Consider the following 16,292-nt stretch of genomic DNA (forward strand, 5'->3'; position numbering starts at 1 on the left):
TTTATTATTATTATTATTTTTTAAGACAGGGTCTCACTCTCATCCAGGCTGGAGTGCAGTGGCGCAATCATAGCTCACGGCAACCTTGAACTCCTGGGCTCAAAGTTATCCTCCTGCCTTAACCTCCTAATTAGCTAGGACTACAGGCATGGGCTGCCATACCAGGCTAAATTTTTTTATTATGTTTTGTTGAGATGGGGTCTATGTTGTCCATGCTGGTCTCTAATTCCTGGCCTCAAGTAATCTTCCCACCTCAGCCTCCCAAAGCACTGGAATTATAGGCATGAGCCACCACACCCATCCCAAATCTTGTATTTTATTATCTAGCTACAGCATTTCTATGACTGTTTCCTCATCACTTAAATTAGGGTTAGAACAGTGTCTACATCGTTATGTGTCTTAGTCCAAGCTGCTATAGCAAATCGGCAAAGATTGGGTGGCTTAAACAACAACTATTTATTTCTCACAGTTCTGGAGGATGGCAGTCTGAGATCAGGGTGCCAGCATGATTGGGTTCTGTTGAAGGACTTCTTCCACATCGCAGACTTTGTACTTCTTTTCTCCTTGTGTGGCAGAAGGAGTGTGAATTAGCCCTTTGTTCTCTTCTAACAGGGGAACTAACTGCAGTGTGAGGGCCCCACCCTCATGACCTGATCACCTCCCAAAGACTACCTCCGGATACCATCACAATAGGGATTAGATTTGGCCATGTGAATTTTAGGGGGACATGAAAATCCAGTCCATAACATGAGGATTGTTTAGGGGACTTAAATATGTCCTACATATAAAGTTTTGGAGTACGGACTGGCATATAAGAAAAACCCAACTAGAAGTTTTCCATAGAGGTCATACTCTGGTGTTGCATGACCTTTATCTGCTCTCATTTGAAACCTGAATTCATTTCACAGAACATAAGTGCAGAGATTGCAGTGGGAACAATAAACAGAAAAGCGTGTTATGTTTGGGCCCGTTTATACAAAACGGAATGCATATATATATATATATTTTTGTTTGTTTGTTTGTTTGTTTTTCAGTGTAGGGAGCATGTGCAACAGTGTTATTAACTGGGATGCAAACTAGTTATCTACTTAGATGAGCTGGTCAAGATGATATTGTTAATTTAGTGACATTGCTTTGAAATGAACGTGCCAGGACATAGTGCAGTATATTCTGTGGCAACAACAGGAACTTCCTGTTAACACACAGTGGCGTTATCCTTGTAAAGTATTGTTACAAATTAATACAACTTTCTTCCCACCGAAATTATAAGTTCTCTATGGGGTGTGTGTGTGTGTGTGTGTGTGTGTGTGTGTGTGTGTGTTTGAGATGGGGTCTCACTCTGTCACCCAGGCTGGAGTGCAGTGGTATGATCATGACTCACCACAACCCCAACCTCCCAGGCTCAGGTGATCCTCCAGCCTCAGCCTCCCAAGTGTCTGGGACTACAGGTACATGCCACCATGCCCAGCTAATTATTGCATATTTTTCCTTTTTTTTTTTTTTTAGAGACAGGGTCTCGATAAGTTGCCCAGGCTAGTCTTGAACTCCGGGGCTCAAGCAATCCCCCTGCCTCAACCTCCCAAAGTGCTAGGATTACAGGTGTGAGCCAATGCACCCAACCTTAATTTTTGTATTTTTGGTATAGATGAGGTTTCACCATATTGCCCAGGCTTGTCTCAAACTCCTGGGCTCAAGCACTCCTCTGACCTCAGCCTCCCAAAGTGCTGTGATTACAGGCATGAGCCACTGTGTTTGGCTTATAATATGTTTTTTAAAAAGTAAATTATAGGCTAGGCGTGGTTGCTCACGCCTATAATCCCAGCACTTTGGAAGGCCAAGGTGGGTGGATCACCTGAGGTCAGGAGTTCAAGACCAGCCTGGTCAGGATGGTGAAGCGCCGTCTCTACTAAAAATACAAAAATTAGCCAGGCGTGGTGGCACACACCTTATAATCCCAGCTGAGAAGGGAGAATCGCCTGAACCCAGGAGGCGGAGGTTGCAGTGAGCCAAGATTACACCACTGCACTCCAGCTTGGGCGACAGAGACTCCATCTCAAAAACAGACAAACAAAACTGTAAATTATTAGGTGGGCATGACATGAATAGTGAATTTACGAAAGGAAATAAATTGTGTTTGAATGAAAAGGAATCTGTAAGTAAGTCTTAAGGAACCATAACAGTGACAAAAGAGAGACTTTTGCAAATTATAGAGAAATAATGAAGGGCAAGATTCTGAATTGCAGCTGCATTGATGGGAAAGGCAGTGAGAGAATGGGGAGGACGATGCAAATGAGCTACATCTTGACTCGGCCACCAAAGGGACTGTATTTGGGAATAGGTGAGAAAATGTCTACTGAATCTGACACTTCCTTCCCAACTGACAGGTATATAAATGAAGGTAATGGTAAATAATAAGGATATTTTTTAGTACAAAGTCTTAAATATTTGATTTTCTGATGAGTGGCTTAAATAGATTGGTTTGTGGCTAAATTAATGTCAAACGACCATGGGAAGTACAGGTAATTCCCACAGAGTTGGTTAGGTAATATTATTACTGCCATTATCATTATTACTGCCTAAATATTTGGATAATGAAATCAAAGTCAAATGTTCTGGGAGAAGCTGAGGAATGGCTTTGACTCTCCATGTTCCTATTTAGTGGAGCCTATTCTGGGCAGGCTGCCTTCGCTTGTTGCAAAATCAAGACAAGTTCAGGAGCTGCAGGATGATTCAGCATGGGGTCCCAAACTCCAGTCATTTGCTAGTTTTTGTCATATCTACCTATAACGTTTGCTATTATTTATCTAATATTGTGTAAAAAAAAATAACTTGTGCTTTTAAAGCTTTTTAAAAACTATCTTTTGGAGAAATTTAAAATATAAAGAAAAGTTACAAATATGTTGCAGAATTTTTGTATACCTTTCACCTAGTTTCCTTAATTGTTGGCATTTTACTGCATTGACCTTACTCTCATTCTCTCTCTTCTCACGCACACACAAACATACACACACACACAACTGTATATTTTTTCTCATTCATTTGAGAGTGAGCTGCAGATATGATGCCCCATTTCCCCTTAATACTTCAGTGTATATTTCATAAAAGACAAGTTTACTTTTCCTCATGACCAAAGTGAAACCATCAAAATCAGAAAATTAACATTGATACAATACTACCTTCTAATCCCCAGACTTTGTTGAAATTTCACCAACTATCCAATAACATTCTTTAGTAGATCCAACATTCAAGTCAGGATTATCATTTACTTGTCATGTATTTTTTTCCTTCTATCTGGAAGAGTTCATCTTTCCTTGGCTCGTATAACCTTAACACTTAATGAAAACTACAGGCCAGTTATTTTGTAGGCTGCCTCTCAGTTTGGAATCGTGTGGTGTTGCTTCATGATTTATACATTTTTGTCATGACTATGTCTGAAGCAATGCTGGATCTTCTGGGAGAATCCTATCATGAGGTACAGGATGTCAATTTATCACATTACTTGTCATCTTAACTCTGGTCACTTGATAAAGGAGGTAGCTATCAGATCGATTCACTATAACGTCAATTAAGAAAATTTTATACTTATTGAGGAGGAGTGATATCAGCAAGATGGTGGACTAGGAGGCACCAGTGCTTATCTCCCCAACAAAAACAATGAACAAACAGCTACATGCCAATGAAAATAGTTCTGGGAGAGCTCTGGAATACAATAAAACAACTATAGTAACCCAGTGGAGCATGAAAACTGAGGATGACCACACAGAAAAGTGTAGGAAGCATTTTAACCCATGCCACCTCTCCCTCAGTCTGGTATACGTAGGTGCCAAGAAGGATCCCTTGGCATGACCTCTCCCTGTGAGGGAAAAAGGGAGCAGGAGGACCCCAGTGGTCCTCATCACTGCCAAGGAACACTAACAACTTTCTCCACCAAAGACTCCTACAGTCTTCAATGATGTTGAGCTCATGTAATGACGCTTCCTAGAGTCTACGAAGCTGTTCCTGCTTTGAGGAAGGAGCTGCTATTATGTTTCTACAGGAGTAAGAACCACCACTGTGTCCTGCCCTCCTTCAGGGCCAAAGCCACTACCTCCTTCCCACAATCACGTGCATCCTCCAGACTCCAGCTCCATGGCTACTGTGCATGTTCCCATGCCTCAGACACCAGCACAATCACTGCAGTGAGTATATTTACATGCCAGACCTGTTGCAAAGAGGAATTCTCTTGGGCATGACATCCCCCGCTGAGATAAAAGAAGACCACTGGGCCCCAGTAGCCTTTAACACCAAGGACCCCAACAACCCTCACCACAGCAACAGCCATCTGCAACCTTGGCCACTAAGGACCACTATAGTATCCAACAATGTTTTTCAGCCCTTGCTCCCCTCCATCCCTCCCCCTTCTATTAGTTCCCAGTGTCTATTGTTCCCATCTTTATGTCCACATGTACTCAGTATTTAGCTCCCACTAATAAATGAGAACTCACAGAATTTTGTTTTCTGTCTCTGTGTTATATTGCTTAACTACCTCTACTTTATTTTTTTATTTTTTTTTTGAGAAGGAGTCTTGCTCTGTCACCCAGGCTGGAGTCCAGTGGCACAATCTCGGCTCACTGCAAGCTCCGCCTCCTGGGTTCACACCATTCTCCTGCCTCAGCCTCCTGAGTAGCTGGGACTACAGGCACCCGCCACCATGCCTGGCTAATTTTTTTGTGTGTTTTTAGTAGAGACGGGGTTTCACCATGTTAGCCAGGATGGTCTCGATCTCCTGACCTCGTGACCTGCCTGCCTCGGCCTCCCAAAGTGCTGGGATTACAGGCATGAGCCACTGCGCCCGGCCAACTACCTCTACTTTTAACATATTTTAGGCATTAGGACTTGCTTAGCCTTTAATACACAGCAATATTAACTAAAATGCACATATAGAACAATGGTTAGACAATCTGAACTAATTTAGCTTATGGGCACAGAACCCTTCTCTCTGCGTGCTTCCTTCTCCCTCTGCCCACCACCACCCAGTGAACAGTCAGCATCAAAACATCCAGTTTCACAATTCCCTTCCCAAATGCAACCACTCCTGTGAGATAACAAAAAAATATTTAAACTGTGTTACTGTAGCCTTCTACTTTTAGCATATGTTGTGTGCTTTTAAACATCTAGAAAGACTAGATGTTTCAAATAGGACCTAAGTTTTCCACTACATACACAGTAACGTTGAATAAATGGTACACGTGTAATAAAAACTCTAATTTGAAAGTGTTATTATTTATTTATTTATTTATAGACAGAGTCTCACTCTGTTGCCTAGGCTAGAGTGCGGTGATGTGATTTGGCTCACTGCAACCTCTGCCTCCTGGGTTCAAGCAATTCTCCTTCCTCAGTCTCCCGAGTAGCTGGGACTACAGGGATGCACCATCACGTCCAGCTAATTTTTGTCTGACTTCAGCAGACAGAGCTCCATGGAAACTACACCACTGTGCCCTCCCTGAAGGCAGAACTGTTGCTACCTTCCCTGCCCTGCCAGAGTAGGATTGCCACACTCCACCCAGTCAATACCCTCACATCCACCTGTAGGTGCAGGTCTTTCCCCACTGAAGCCAGTCTGTTAAGTCTGGAAGAAGTGACTATTTCCACAAGTGCATAGACACCAACACCAATATATGGCTATAAAAAACAAACAAACAAAAAATCAAGGAAACATGAAACCACCAAAAGATCACAATAATTTTTCAATAATTGACCCTAAAGCAATGAAAATCTACAAATTGCCTGACAAGGAAATCAGAATCATTTTTTTAAAGAAGCTTAGTGAGCTGCAAGAGAACACAGGTAGACAACCCAATTAAGTCAGGGAAACAATGCACAAACATAATGGGAAGTTCAACAAAGAGATAAAATAATCTTAAAACCTCAGAAATTCTGGAGCTGAAGAGCGCAATGAATGAAATAGGAAATTCAGTAAACAGCCTCAACAGTAGACTTGATCAAGCATAAGAAAAAAAAATTGGTGAACTTGAAGACAAGCCATTTAATACTATTTAGTCAGAGGATTAAAAAAATGAAAAAAGAGTGAAGAAAGACTACAGGATTTATAGGACACCATTAAGTGAACCAATGCACATATTATAAGAGTTCTAGGCCAGGCACAGCGGCTCACGCCGGTAATCCCAGCACTTTGGGAGGCTGAGGCGGCGGATCACAAGGTCAAGAGATTGACACCATCCTGGCTAACACGGTGAAACCTGTTTCTACTAAGAATAGAAAAAATTAGCCAGGCATGGTGGTGGGCACCTGTAGTCCCAGCTACTTGGGAAGCTGAGGCAGGAGAATGGTGTGAACCCGGGAGGTGGAGCTGGCAGTGAGCCGAGATAACGCCACTGCACTCCAGCCTGGGCAACAGAATGAGACTCTGCCTCAAAAAAAAAAAAAAAAAAAAAAAAAAAAAAAAAAAAGTTTTAGAAGGAGAAGAGAAAGGGGGTAGAAAGCTCACTTAAAGAAATAATGGCTGAAGACTTTCCACAGACTGTGGGGGGGAAATGGACATCCAGATTTCTGAATCTCAAAGATCCCCAAATAGGATCAATCACGGAAGACTACAAGTGCTCCTTAACAATGGATGTCCTGATAAATCCATTGTAAGTTGAACATATTGTAAGTTGAAAATAGATTTAGGCCAGGCATGGTGGCTCACACCTGTAATCCTAGCACTTTGGGAGGCCGAGGCAGGCAGATGACCTGAAGTTGGGAGTTTGAGACCAGCCTGGCTAACATGGTGAAACCCTGTCTCTACTAAAAATACAAAATTACCTGGGCATGGTGGCATGTGCCTGTAATCCCAGCTACTCAGGAGGGTGAGGCAGGAGAATCACTTGAACCCGGGAGGCGGAGGTTGTAGTGAGCTGAGATTGCGCCACTGCACTCCAGCTTTGGTGACAGAGTGAGACTCCGTCTCAAAAAAAAAAAAAAAAAGGAAATATATTTAATATCCCAATAAAGCCATCAGTAAGTAAAAAAATTATAAGTTGAACCATCATAAGTCCAGATTCTCCTCAACTTGTGATGGAGTTAAGTCCTGATAAACCCATCGTAAAGTCAAAAAATCTTAAGTAAAAACACCATGTTGGGAATTTTCTGTACACAAGACACATTTTAATCAAATTGTCGAAAGTTAAGGACAAATAAAGAATTTTTAAAGCAGCAAGAGAAAAGTGATTTGTCACTTTTAAGAGAATTTCTGTAAGAATATTAGTGGATTTCTTGGCAGAAACTTCGCAGACTAGGAGACAGTGGGATGATATGTTCTAAATATTGAACAAAACACAACTTTCTTTTTTTTTTTTTTTTTTTTGAGATGGAGTCTTGCTCTGCCACCCAGGCTGGAGTGCAGTGGCGCAATCTCGGCTCACTGCAAGCTCAGCCTCCCGAGTTTACGCCATTCTCCTGCCTCAGCCTCCCGAGTAGCTGGGACTGCAGGCGCCCGCCACCACGCCTGGCTAATTTTTTGCATTTTTAGTACAGACGGGGTTTCACCGTGTTAGCCAGGATGGTCTCGATCTTCTGACCTCGTGATCTGCCCGCCTCGGCTTCCCAAAGTGCTGCGATTACAGAGGTGAGCCACGGCGCCTGCCCGGCCAAAACACAACTTTCAATCAGGAGTACTATACCAGGTAAAATTATCCTTTAAAAGTGATGGAGAGATAGTTTTTCTCAAGCAAACAAAAATGAAGGGAGTTCATTACCAGTAGACCCAACTTACTTATCATTTACTTGTCATGTCTGTTTGTTTCTTCTATCTGGAACAAAAAAAATGCTTTAGAAACTTATTTAAATTGAAATAAAATTATCCTAAACAGCAACACACACACAAGCATATGAAAGCATAAGGGAAAGGTAAATATATAGACGTAGACAGATTCATGTAACACTGTAAAGATGGTGTATAAATAACTTTTAATCCTAATATAAAAGTTAATAGAGAAAATGTCGCTAACGGATATATGATATAAAAAGATGCATTCTTTGTCTACAAGAGTACAAAGTGCTTGTGTGGGGGAGTAAAATGGTAGTGTTTTTGTATGCAATTGAACTTAAAATAGAAGGTTAAAAACTATAAGATATTTTACACAAGCCTTTAATAGCAAAGAAAAAAACCTGTAACAGATACACAAAAGACGAAAATTCAAAGCATATTACTACAAAAATCATCAAAAAACAAAGGAAGACAGCAAGAAAACAAGAGTCAAAACAATGCAAGACAAATAGAAAATAATTAACAAAATGGCAATGGTAAGTCCTCATCAATAATTACTTAAATGTAAATGGATTAAGCTCACCAATCAAAAGGTATAGAGGCTGGGTGTGGTGGCTAATGCCTGTAATCCCAACAATTTGGGAGGCCCAGGTGGGAAGATTGCTTGAGCCCAGGAGTTTGAGACCAGCCTGGGCTCAAACTATGTCTTTAACATAGGGAAACCCCATATCTACAAAAAAATTTTAAAAATCAGTGAGGTGGTTGCACATGTCTGCAGTCCCAGCTACTAGGAAGGCTGAGGTGGGAGGATCGCTTGAGGCTGGGAGGTTGAGGATGCAGTGGGCTCGCCACCGAACTCTAGTCTGGGTGACAGTCTGAGTGGCCTTGTCTCAAAAACAAAACAAAACAACAAAAACCCCACAAAAGGTATAGAGTGACTGAATGAATGAAAAACAAGATCCAGTCATATGCTGTCTATAATAGATACACTTTACTTATTGTTTCCAGGTTTTAAAAATTACCTTTATTAAAAAAACATTTTTTTTCCCTGAGGTGGCAGTCTTGTTCTGTAGCCCAGGCTGGAGTGTAGTGGTGTGATCATAGCTCACTGGAACCTCCATCTCCTGGGCTTCTTGCCTCTGCCTTCTGAGTATTTGGGGCTACAGGCATGTACCACTGTGCTGAACTATTATAATTTTAATTTTTTTTTTTTTTTGTAGAGATGGGGGTCTCGCTCTGTTTCTCAGGCATGTTTTAAACTCTGGCTTCAAGTTATCCTTCTGCCTCATCCTCGTAAAATGTTGGGATTACAGGAGTGAGCTACCACACCGGGCCTAACTTTTATTTTTAAAAAGTTAATACATGCATTATAGGAAAATGAAAAACACAAGAAGCAAGAACGAAGTTGTCCACAATCACAGGCAGTTTACAGTTTGCTGTGTCCTTCTAGGTCCTGTGTGTGTTTAGACACAACATCCAATTTTATTGGAGTGAGAGCATACAGTATATATGTATCACGCTTTTTCACACATCATGAATAATTTACCAATTTAAAATCCCAAAGTGATATGAATATTTTGATAACCAAGAATACACGACACCGACTCAATCTGTTAGAAAAAAGTATAATCCCACCTCTTTTGGGATAAAAATTTCATAGAAGACAAAAATGGCAACACTACTCTAGATAAAGGTGTTGGCGGAATTCCGATTAAAATACTGCGTTTCCGTAGTGTTCAATTTAAAGTGAAACATAAAGCAACAGAGTACACCAAGTATAGTTTCTAAGATAATTCATTATCAGATATATACCATTCAAATGTTAGCAAGGGGGTATATTTCCGTTGAATTACTTAATTTGTTCCTGCACTTCAGCCAAAGAGATGCACATACATCAATTGGCTACAGTCAAAATGTAAATATGAACACATCTGCATACATCTCTCCCTTCACATTTCCTTCTGCTCCTCTGCTGCCTGCCTAACAAGTCCTAACATACACTGCTCAGGGAGGGGTTAACAATTCTGTATCCAAGGTGCATTTTTTTCTATCCATTATAATAAGATATTTACAAATAGCTAATTCACTGATTCTACCTTTTTTCTTTTTCAGATGAAGTTTTGCTCTTGTTGCCCAGGCTGGAGTGCAACGGCGGGACCTTGGCTCACCACAACCTCTGCCTCCAGGGTTTAAGCAATTCTCATGCCTCAGCCTCCCCAGTAGCTGGGATTACAGGCATGTGCCACCACGCCCAGCTAATTTTGTATTTTTAGTAGAGAGAGGGTTTCACCATGTTGCTCAGGCTGGTCTCGAACTCCCAACCTCAGGTGATCCGTCCACCTCGGCCTCCCAAAGTGCTGGGATTACAGGCATGAGCCACTGCACCCAGCCACTAGCTCTACTTTTTATCATACATTGTTTGCTCAGGGTGTTCCTATTTAAAAGATAATTTCAGGCCGGGCTGGACTTGAACTCTTGACCTCAGGTGATCCACCTGCCTCAGCCTTCCAAAGTGCTGGGATTACAGGCATGAGCCCCTGTACCCAGCCTGAAAGTATCTTTTAAATAGGAATATTCTAGCCTGGAACCCTTTTCCTTCCTACTTCTGTCAACCCAATGGGCAGATATAAGCATCTATAGTACTTAGCAGGGATTTTCACAATTTCACTTCCATAAGGGTTAAGAACAGTCTTTTCTATGAATTTTAACACAAAATAGACTCAATGTATTAGTTTACTAACCCTCCTTTTGTCATACGCTGGCGACCTTTTTAACATCTAGAAGGACTAGATGTTGTAAATCAGGACTTGCTTGTCTTTTATGTATGGTATAAACACAGTCAAGTAAAAGACAATGCATGGACATAAGGACAGTGGCCAATTGTGCCTCACTATACACACACTGATATCAAACCCTTTGCAATTCCTTCTCCTCTTTTCTTCCTGAACCAGCATGAATATAGTAATGTGTACTGCTCAGAGAAGTGGTGTGATCATTCAATTTCCAAAAGACAATATTTCATACGAATTTTACAAAAGGATATTTACACAATGTGTTCTTTATTACCTCTACATCTAATATACTTTGTGCACTTCTAAACACCTAGACGGACTAGATGTTTCAAATAAAGACTTAAGTTTGTCTTCTGTATACACAATAGTATTGAATAAGCTACACACATGTAACAATGGTTATATCTGAAAGTATCTTCTATATTGTTCTGGTCTAAAATCCTTCATTTCTTCCAGTTCCTCTCCACCACCAACCCGATGGATATAAGTACATGTGTCACTTAGATGTGATGTTATCATTTTACTTCTAAAAGTCCTTTTGAGAAGACAGCTTTTCTGTGAATTGTACAAAATGTACAAAATTGTACACTTCTGTGAAGTGTACAAAATGAAGAGATCCACTTTAGAATTAAAGACACATGTAGGTTGACAGTAAAGGGATAGAAAAAGATATTTTATAGAAATAGCAACCAAAAGAAACCAGAGGTGGCTATACTTATATCAGACAAAATAGACTTTAGGTCTATTTCAGTCTGTAGACACAAGGAAGATCATTTTATAATGATAAAAAGGTCAGTTCTACAGGAAAATATAACAATCATGTACACACCCAACATCAGAGCACCTAAATATATAAAGCAAACATTGACAGATCTGAGGATAGGAACTGACAGCAATACATTAATAGTAGGGGACTTCAATACCTCACTTAGGATAAGGGATAGAACATCCAGACAGAAAATCAATAAAGAAACAGCTGACTTGAACAACACTATGGAACAGATGGACCAAACCACCACATGCAGAACTTCTTATCCAACAGCAGAAGTATGCATGTTTTTCTCAGGCACACACAAAACATTCTCTGGGATAGATCACATATTAGGCCACAAAATGAGTCTTAACAAATTTAAGACATTCAAAATAATTCTAAGTCCCTTTTTCAACCACAGTGAAATGTAACTACTAATCTATAACAGCAGGAAAATGGGAAACTTCACAAATATGTGGAAACAAAACACACTCCAGAACAACCATTGGCTCAAAGAACATATCAAAAGGGAATTTAAAAAGTGTCTTAGCAAGGCGCGTTGGCTCACGCCTGTAAGCTCAGTACTTTGGCAAGTAGGTGGGCAGATCACTTGAGGTCAGGAACTCCAGACTAGCCTGGTTAACATGGTCAGGAGTTCAAGACTATACTGGCCAAAGGAAACCCCATCTCTACTAAAAATATAAAAAATTAGCTGGGTGTGGTGGCATGCACCTGTAATCCCAGCTACTCCAGAGGCTGAGGCAGGAGATTCACTTGAACCCAGGAGGCGCAGGTTGCAGTGAGCTGAGATCATGCCACTGCACTCCAGCCTGAGTGACAGTGAGACTCTGTCTCAAAAAAAAAAAAAAAAAAAAGAAAAGAAAAGAAAAAAATTCTCAGCACTGAATTTCCCTGTTCCTTTAGCAAAGCTAAGTTGACTATATCTATGTGTGTCTCTTTCTGGGCTCTCTGCTTTCTTCCCTTGATCTGTTTGTCTTGACAACCATAGCTTTATACTAAGTCTTAAAGTCAGGAAGTATCTGACTAGTTCTACTCCTTCAATTTCATGTTGCCTATTCTGGGTCTTTTGACTTTTCATATAAACTTTAGATTTCATTTGTTGAAATCCACAAACAATTTGCTGGCATTTTGATTGGGATTTTGATTGTGTTGAATGTATAGATCCAGTTGGGAAGAACTGACATCTTGACAATATTGTCTTCCAATCAATGAACATGGGAATATTTCTTCATTTATTTAGTTCTTCTTTGATTTTTTTCATCAAAAAATTATAGGCTTCCTTATACAGATCTTGGATGTGTGTGTTAGGCTTATACCTAAAGGTATAATTTCGTGGTTGCTCATGTAAATTGTATTGTGTTTTTAATTATAAATCCCACTTATTCATTGTTGGTATACAGGAAAGCAATGGACTTTTATATATTAAACTTGTATCTTGCAACTTGGCTACAACTGCTTATCAGTTCCAGTTTTTTGTTGATTCTTTTAGACCTTCTACATAGATTACACCATCTGCTCAACAGATATCAAAAATATTAGCATTTTGGTGTCTATCTTTATAGAGTCCTTTAAAAATAAATTAGACACATTTACATTTATTATGTGTATATACACCTAATTGTATGTAACATAAATGTTACATAATTGGGATTCAGTGAGAAGGCTTTTAGTTTCTTATCTGAGATGCTAGGTACTTGTGAGTTATGACTTCTATTCTCACAACAAGAAAAAGCCTGCAGAAACCCAAAATCAACAACTCTTTATCAGTCAGATGATTGAGGTCACAAGGCAAGACATTTCACCTACAATTGGCGAGAGAAGTTAATACACAGAATCAAAGCTTACTGGAGTCCAGGAGCGGTGGCTCATGCCTGTAATGCCAGAACTCTGGGAGGTCGAGGTGGGTGGATTGCTTGAGCCAAGGAGTTGGAGGCCAGCCTGGCGGCAACATGGCGAAATCCCATCTCTACTAAAAATGCAAAAATTAGCTGGGTGTGGTGGCACGCACCTGTAATCCCAGCTACTCGAGTGGCTGAGGCAAGATAGCTGCTTGAACCCAGGAGGTGGAGGTTGCAGTGAGCCAAGATTGTGCCACTGCACTCCAGCCTGGGTGACAGAGAGAGACCCTGACTGGAAAAAAAGAAAAAGGCTTACTGGAGCAGAAGCCCACTGCAGTAGCAAGAACCAGATTCCTTTTACTCAGTACATTGTATCTGTCCTTCAACAAAAAATGACAGGGCAAATTGAAAGACGAAAAACAATTTGAGGAGACAGAACAAGCATCATAACCAGACCCAGATATTGTAGAGATTTTGGATAGCCTGACAGGGAATTTAAAATAACTATGGTTAATGTGTTAAGGCCTCTAATGGAAAAAGTGAAAAACATGCAAGAACAGATGCATAATATAAGCAGAGAGATGGTAACTTTAATAAAGAATCAGGACTAGCCAGGAGACCAGAGATCTAGCACCTGGAGCAGCATGGCCAAGCCTTGTGGAGTGCACCTGAGTGGGGATGCCTGAAAGCAGGTGGAGGTCTTCAGGCAAAATCTTTTCCAGGAGACTGAGGAATTCCCCTACAGATTCTTGCCACAGAAAATCGTATCTGAATCAGCTCTTGCAAGAGGACTCCTTCAATGCGGCTGATCTGACCTCCCTCTGAGCACCACTGAAATCCCCATCCCAGACCCTCTATCCAAGAATGACGAGTTGGAAACAGATAAGCAGGCGAAGAAAGAAGTCTCCCCTGGCATGAGAAGGTCCTGTTCCTGTTTCCCTGGTTAAGACCGAAGTCTGGACTCTCAAAGAGAAATGAATTCTGGTGATCACATGGATCCAGCATCTGATCCCCAAGATTGAGGATGGACATTATTTTGGGGTATCACTCCAGGAGAAGATGCTGGAAAGGATGAATGCAGTCAAGACCAAAGTGGAAACCTTCCAGACAGCCACGTCTAAGTACTTCTCAGAACACGGAGATGCTGTCGCCAAGGCCTCCCAGGAAATTCATGTAATGGATTATTACCAGGCCTTGGTGCACAGGCAAGATGAGGTACCCTGTGGGGAGATCGGGGACACTGTGCTTGACCTGAGGGCTTTCTATGCTAAGCTTTATCATAATTTCAGAAGCAACCTGGAGAAAATTGTCAACCCAAAGGGTGAAGAGAAGCCATCTATGTACTGAGCCCAGAGCTAGAAGAGAAATAAATGACTTACACTTTGTGTGGATTAAAAAACAATAATCAAGGCCTTTTCCTGTCAGAAGTCCCCTCTCTCACACTAGAGAGAGAGAGCTGTTTTCCTTTCTCTTTCTTTTACCTATTAAACCTCTACTCCTAAACTCCTAACAGTAATAATAATAATAATAATCAGGCCATGTGTAGTGGCTTATGCCTGTAATCCCAGCACTTTGGGAGTCTGAGGCAGGAACATTGTTTGAGTTCAGGAGTTCAAGACCAGCCTAAGCACTATAGTGAGACCTCCTCTCTTAAAAAAAATAAAAAAATAAAAAAATCGCCAGACATGGTGGTGCATGCCTGTGGTCCCAGCTACTTGGGAGGCTGAAGCAGGAGAATCACTTGAGCCTGGTGGTTGAGGCTGCCATGAGCTGTGATTGTGCCATTGCACTCCAACCTGGGTGACACAGTGAGACCTCATCTCATAAACAAAACCAAACCAAACAAAAAATAGGCCGGGTGCAGTGACTCATGCCTATAATCCCAGCACTTTGGGAGGCTGAGGCGGGCAGATCATTTGAGGTCAGGAGTTTGAGACCAGCCTGACCAACATGGGGAAGCCCTGTCGCTACTAAAAATACAAAAATTAGCTAGGGGTGGTGGCAAGTGCCTATAATCCCAGCTACTTGGGAGGCTGAGGCAGGAGAGTCACTTGGACCTGGGAGGCAGAGGCTGCAGTGAGCCGAGATCACACCACAGCACTCCAGCCTGGGTGACAGAGCGAGACTCTGCCTCAAACTAATAATAATAATGATAATCATCATCATCATCAAAAGGATATGCTAGAAATAAAGAAAACACTATACTAGAAATGAAGAATGCCTTTTATTTGATTGATCAAGAGGCAAGGACACAGCCAAAGAAAGAATCAGGGAGCTTGAAGAAATGTCGGTAAAAACTTCCAAAATGGAAATGCAGAGAGAGAAAACAACGAAAATGACTGAACATAATATCCAAGAAATACAGGAAAATTATCAAAGATTTAACATATCTATAAAGGTGATATTAGAGGGAGCAGAAAGAGAGAAAGGGACAGGGGACATACTGGAAGCCATAATGACTGAGAATTTCTCAAAATTAATGATAGACAGCATACCACAGGTACAGGAAGCTCAGAGAACGCCGAGCAGGATCAGTACTACAAAATCTATCCCTGGGCATATCACATTCAAGCTGCAGAAAATCAAAGACAGCAAGAAAACCTTGAAAGAAGTCAGAAATAAAAAGCACTTTATATAGAGAGGAGCAAGGATAGTATCATACTGGATTTCTCTTGAGACCCATACAAGCAAGAAGAGAGTGAAGTGAAAGAAGTTGAAAGAAAAAAACCACCAACCTAGAATTTTGTATTCAGCAAGATTGTCCTTCAAAACTGAATGATAAATAAAGACTTTCCCAGACAAATGTTGAGGGAATTTGTCACCAGTGACACTGCAATAAATGTTAAAAGAAATTCTTCAGAGAGAAGGAAAATGACTTAAAAAGAGACTTAGATCTACTTAAAGAAAGGAAGAATGTTAGAGAGAAATAAATGAAGGTAAAATAAAGTAAATAAAGTCTTTTTTAAATTCCTGATTGATCCAACAGATAACTGTTTGTCCAAAATAACAACAGAAACAATAATAATATATTTGGTAGTTATAGCTTATGGATAAATTAAATAAGGGAAAGTAACAATACAAGGGATGGGAGCATTGGGAATAGTCTGCTCTAAGGTATGTGCATCACCTGTGATGAAGTGGTA

The 16,292-nt window shown here is 40.8% G+C and overlaps 1 protein-coding gene and 1 pseudogene across 1 annotated transcript in view; both read left to right on the forward strand.

Annotated features, from left to right (window-relative positions):
- DPYSL2 (dihydropyrimidinase like 2) overlaps positions 1–16,292 on the forward strand; it is a 146,322-nt gene that overhangs the window by 20,975 nt on the left and 109,055 nt on the right. The gene's annotated exons all lie outside the window — the stretch shown is intronic.
- On the forward strand, positions 12,984–16,280 carry LOC103215519 (proteasome activator complex subunit 2 pseudogene; annotated as a pseudogene).

The sequence above is a fragment of the Chlorocebus sabaeus genome, chromosome 8 (genome assembly GCF_047675955.1).
Source record: "Chlorocebus sabaeus isolate Y175 chromosome 8, mChlSab1.0.hap1, whole genome shotgun sequence".
In the NCBI taxonomy this organism is placed as follows: domain Eukaryota; kingdom Metazoa; phylum Chordata; class Mammalia; order Primates; family Cercopithecidae; genus Chlorocebus; species Chlorocebus sabaeus.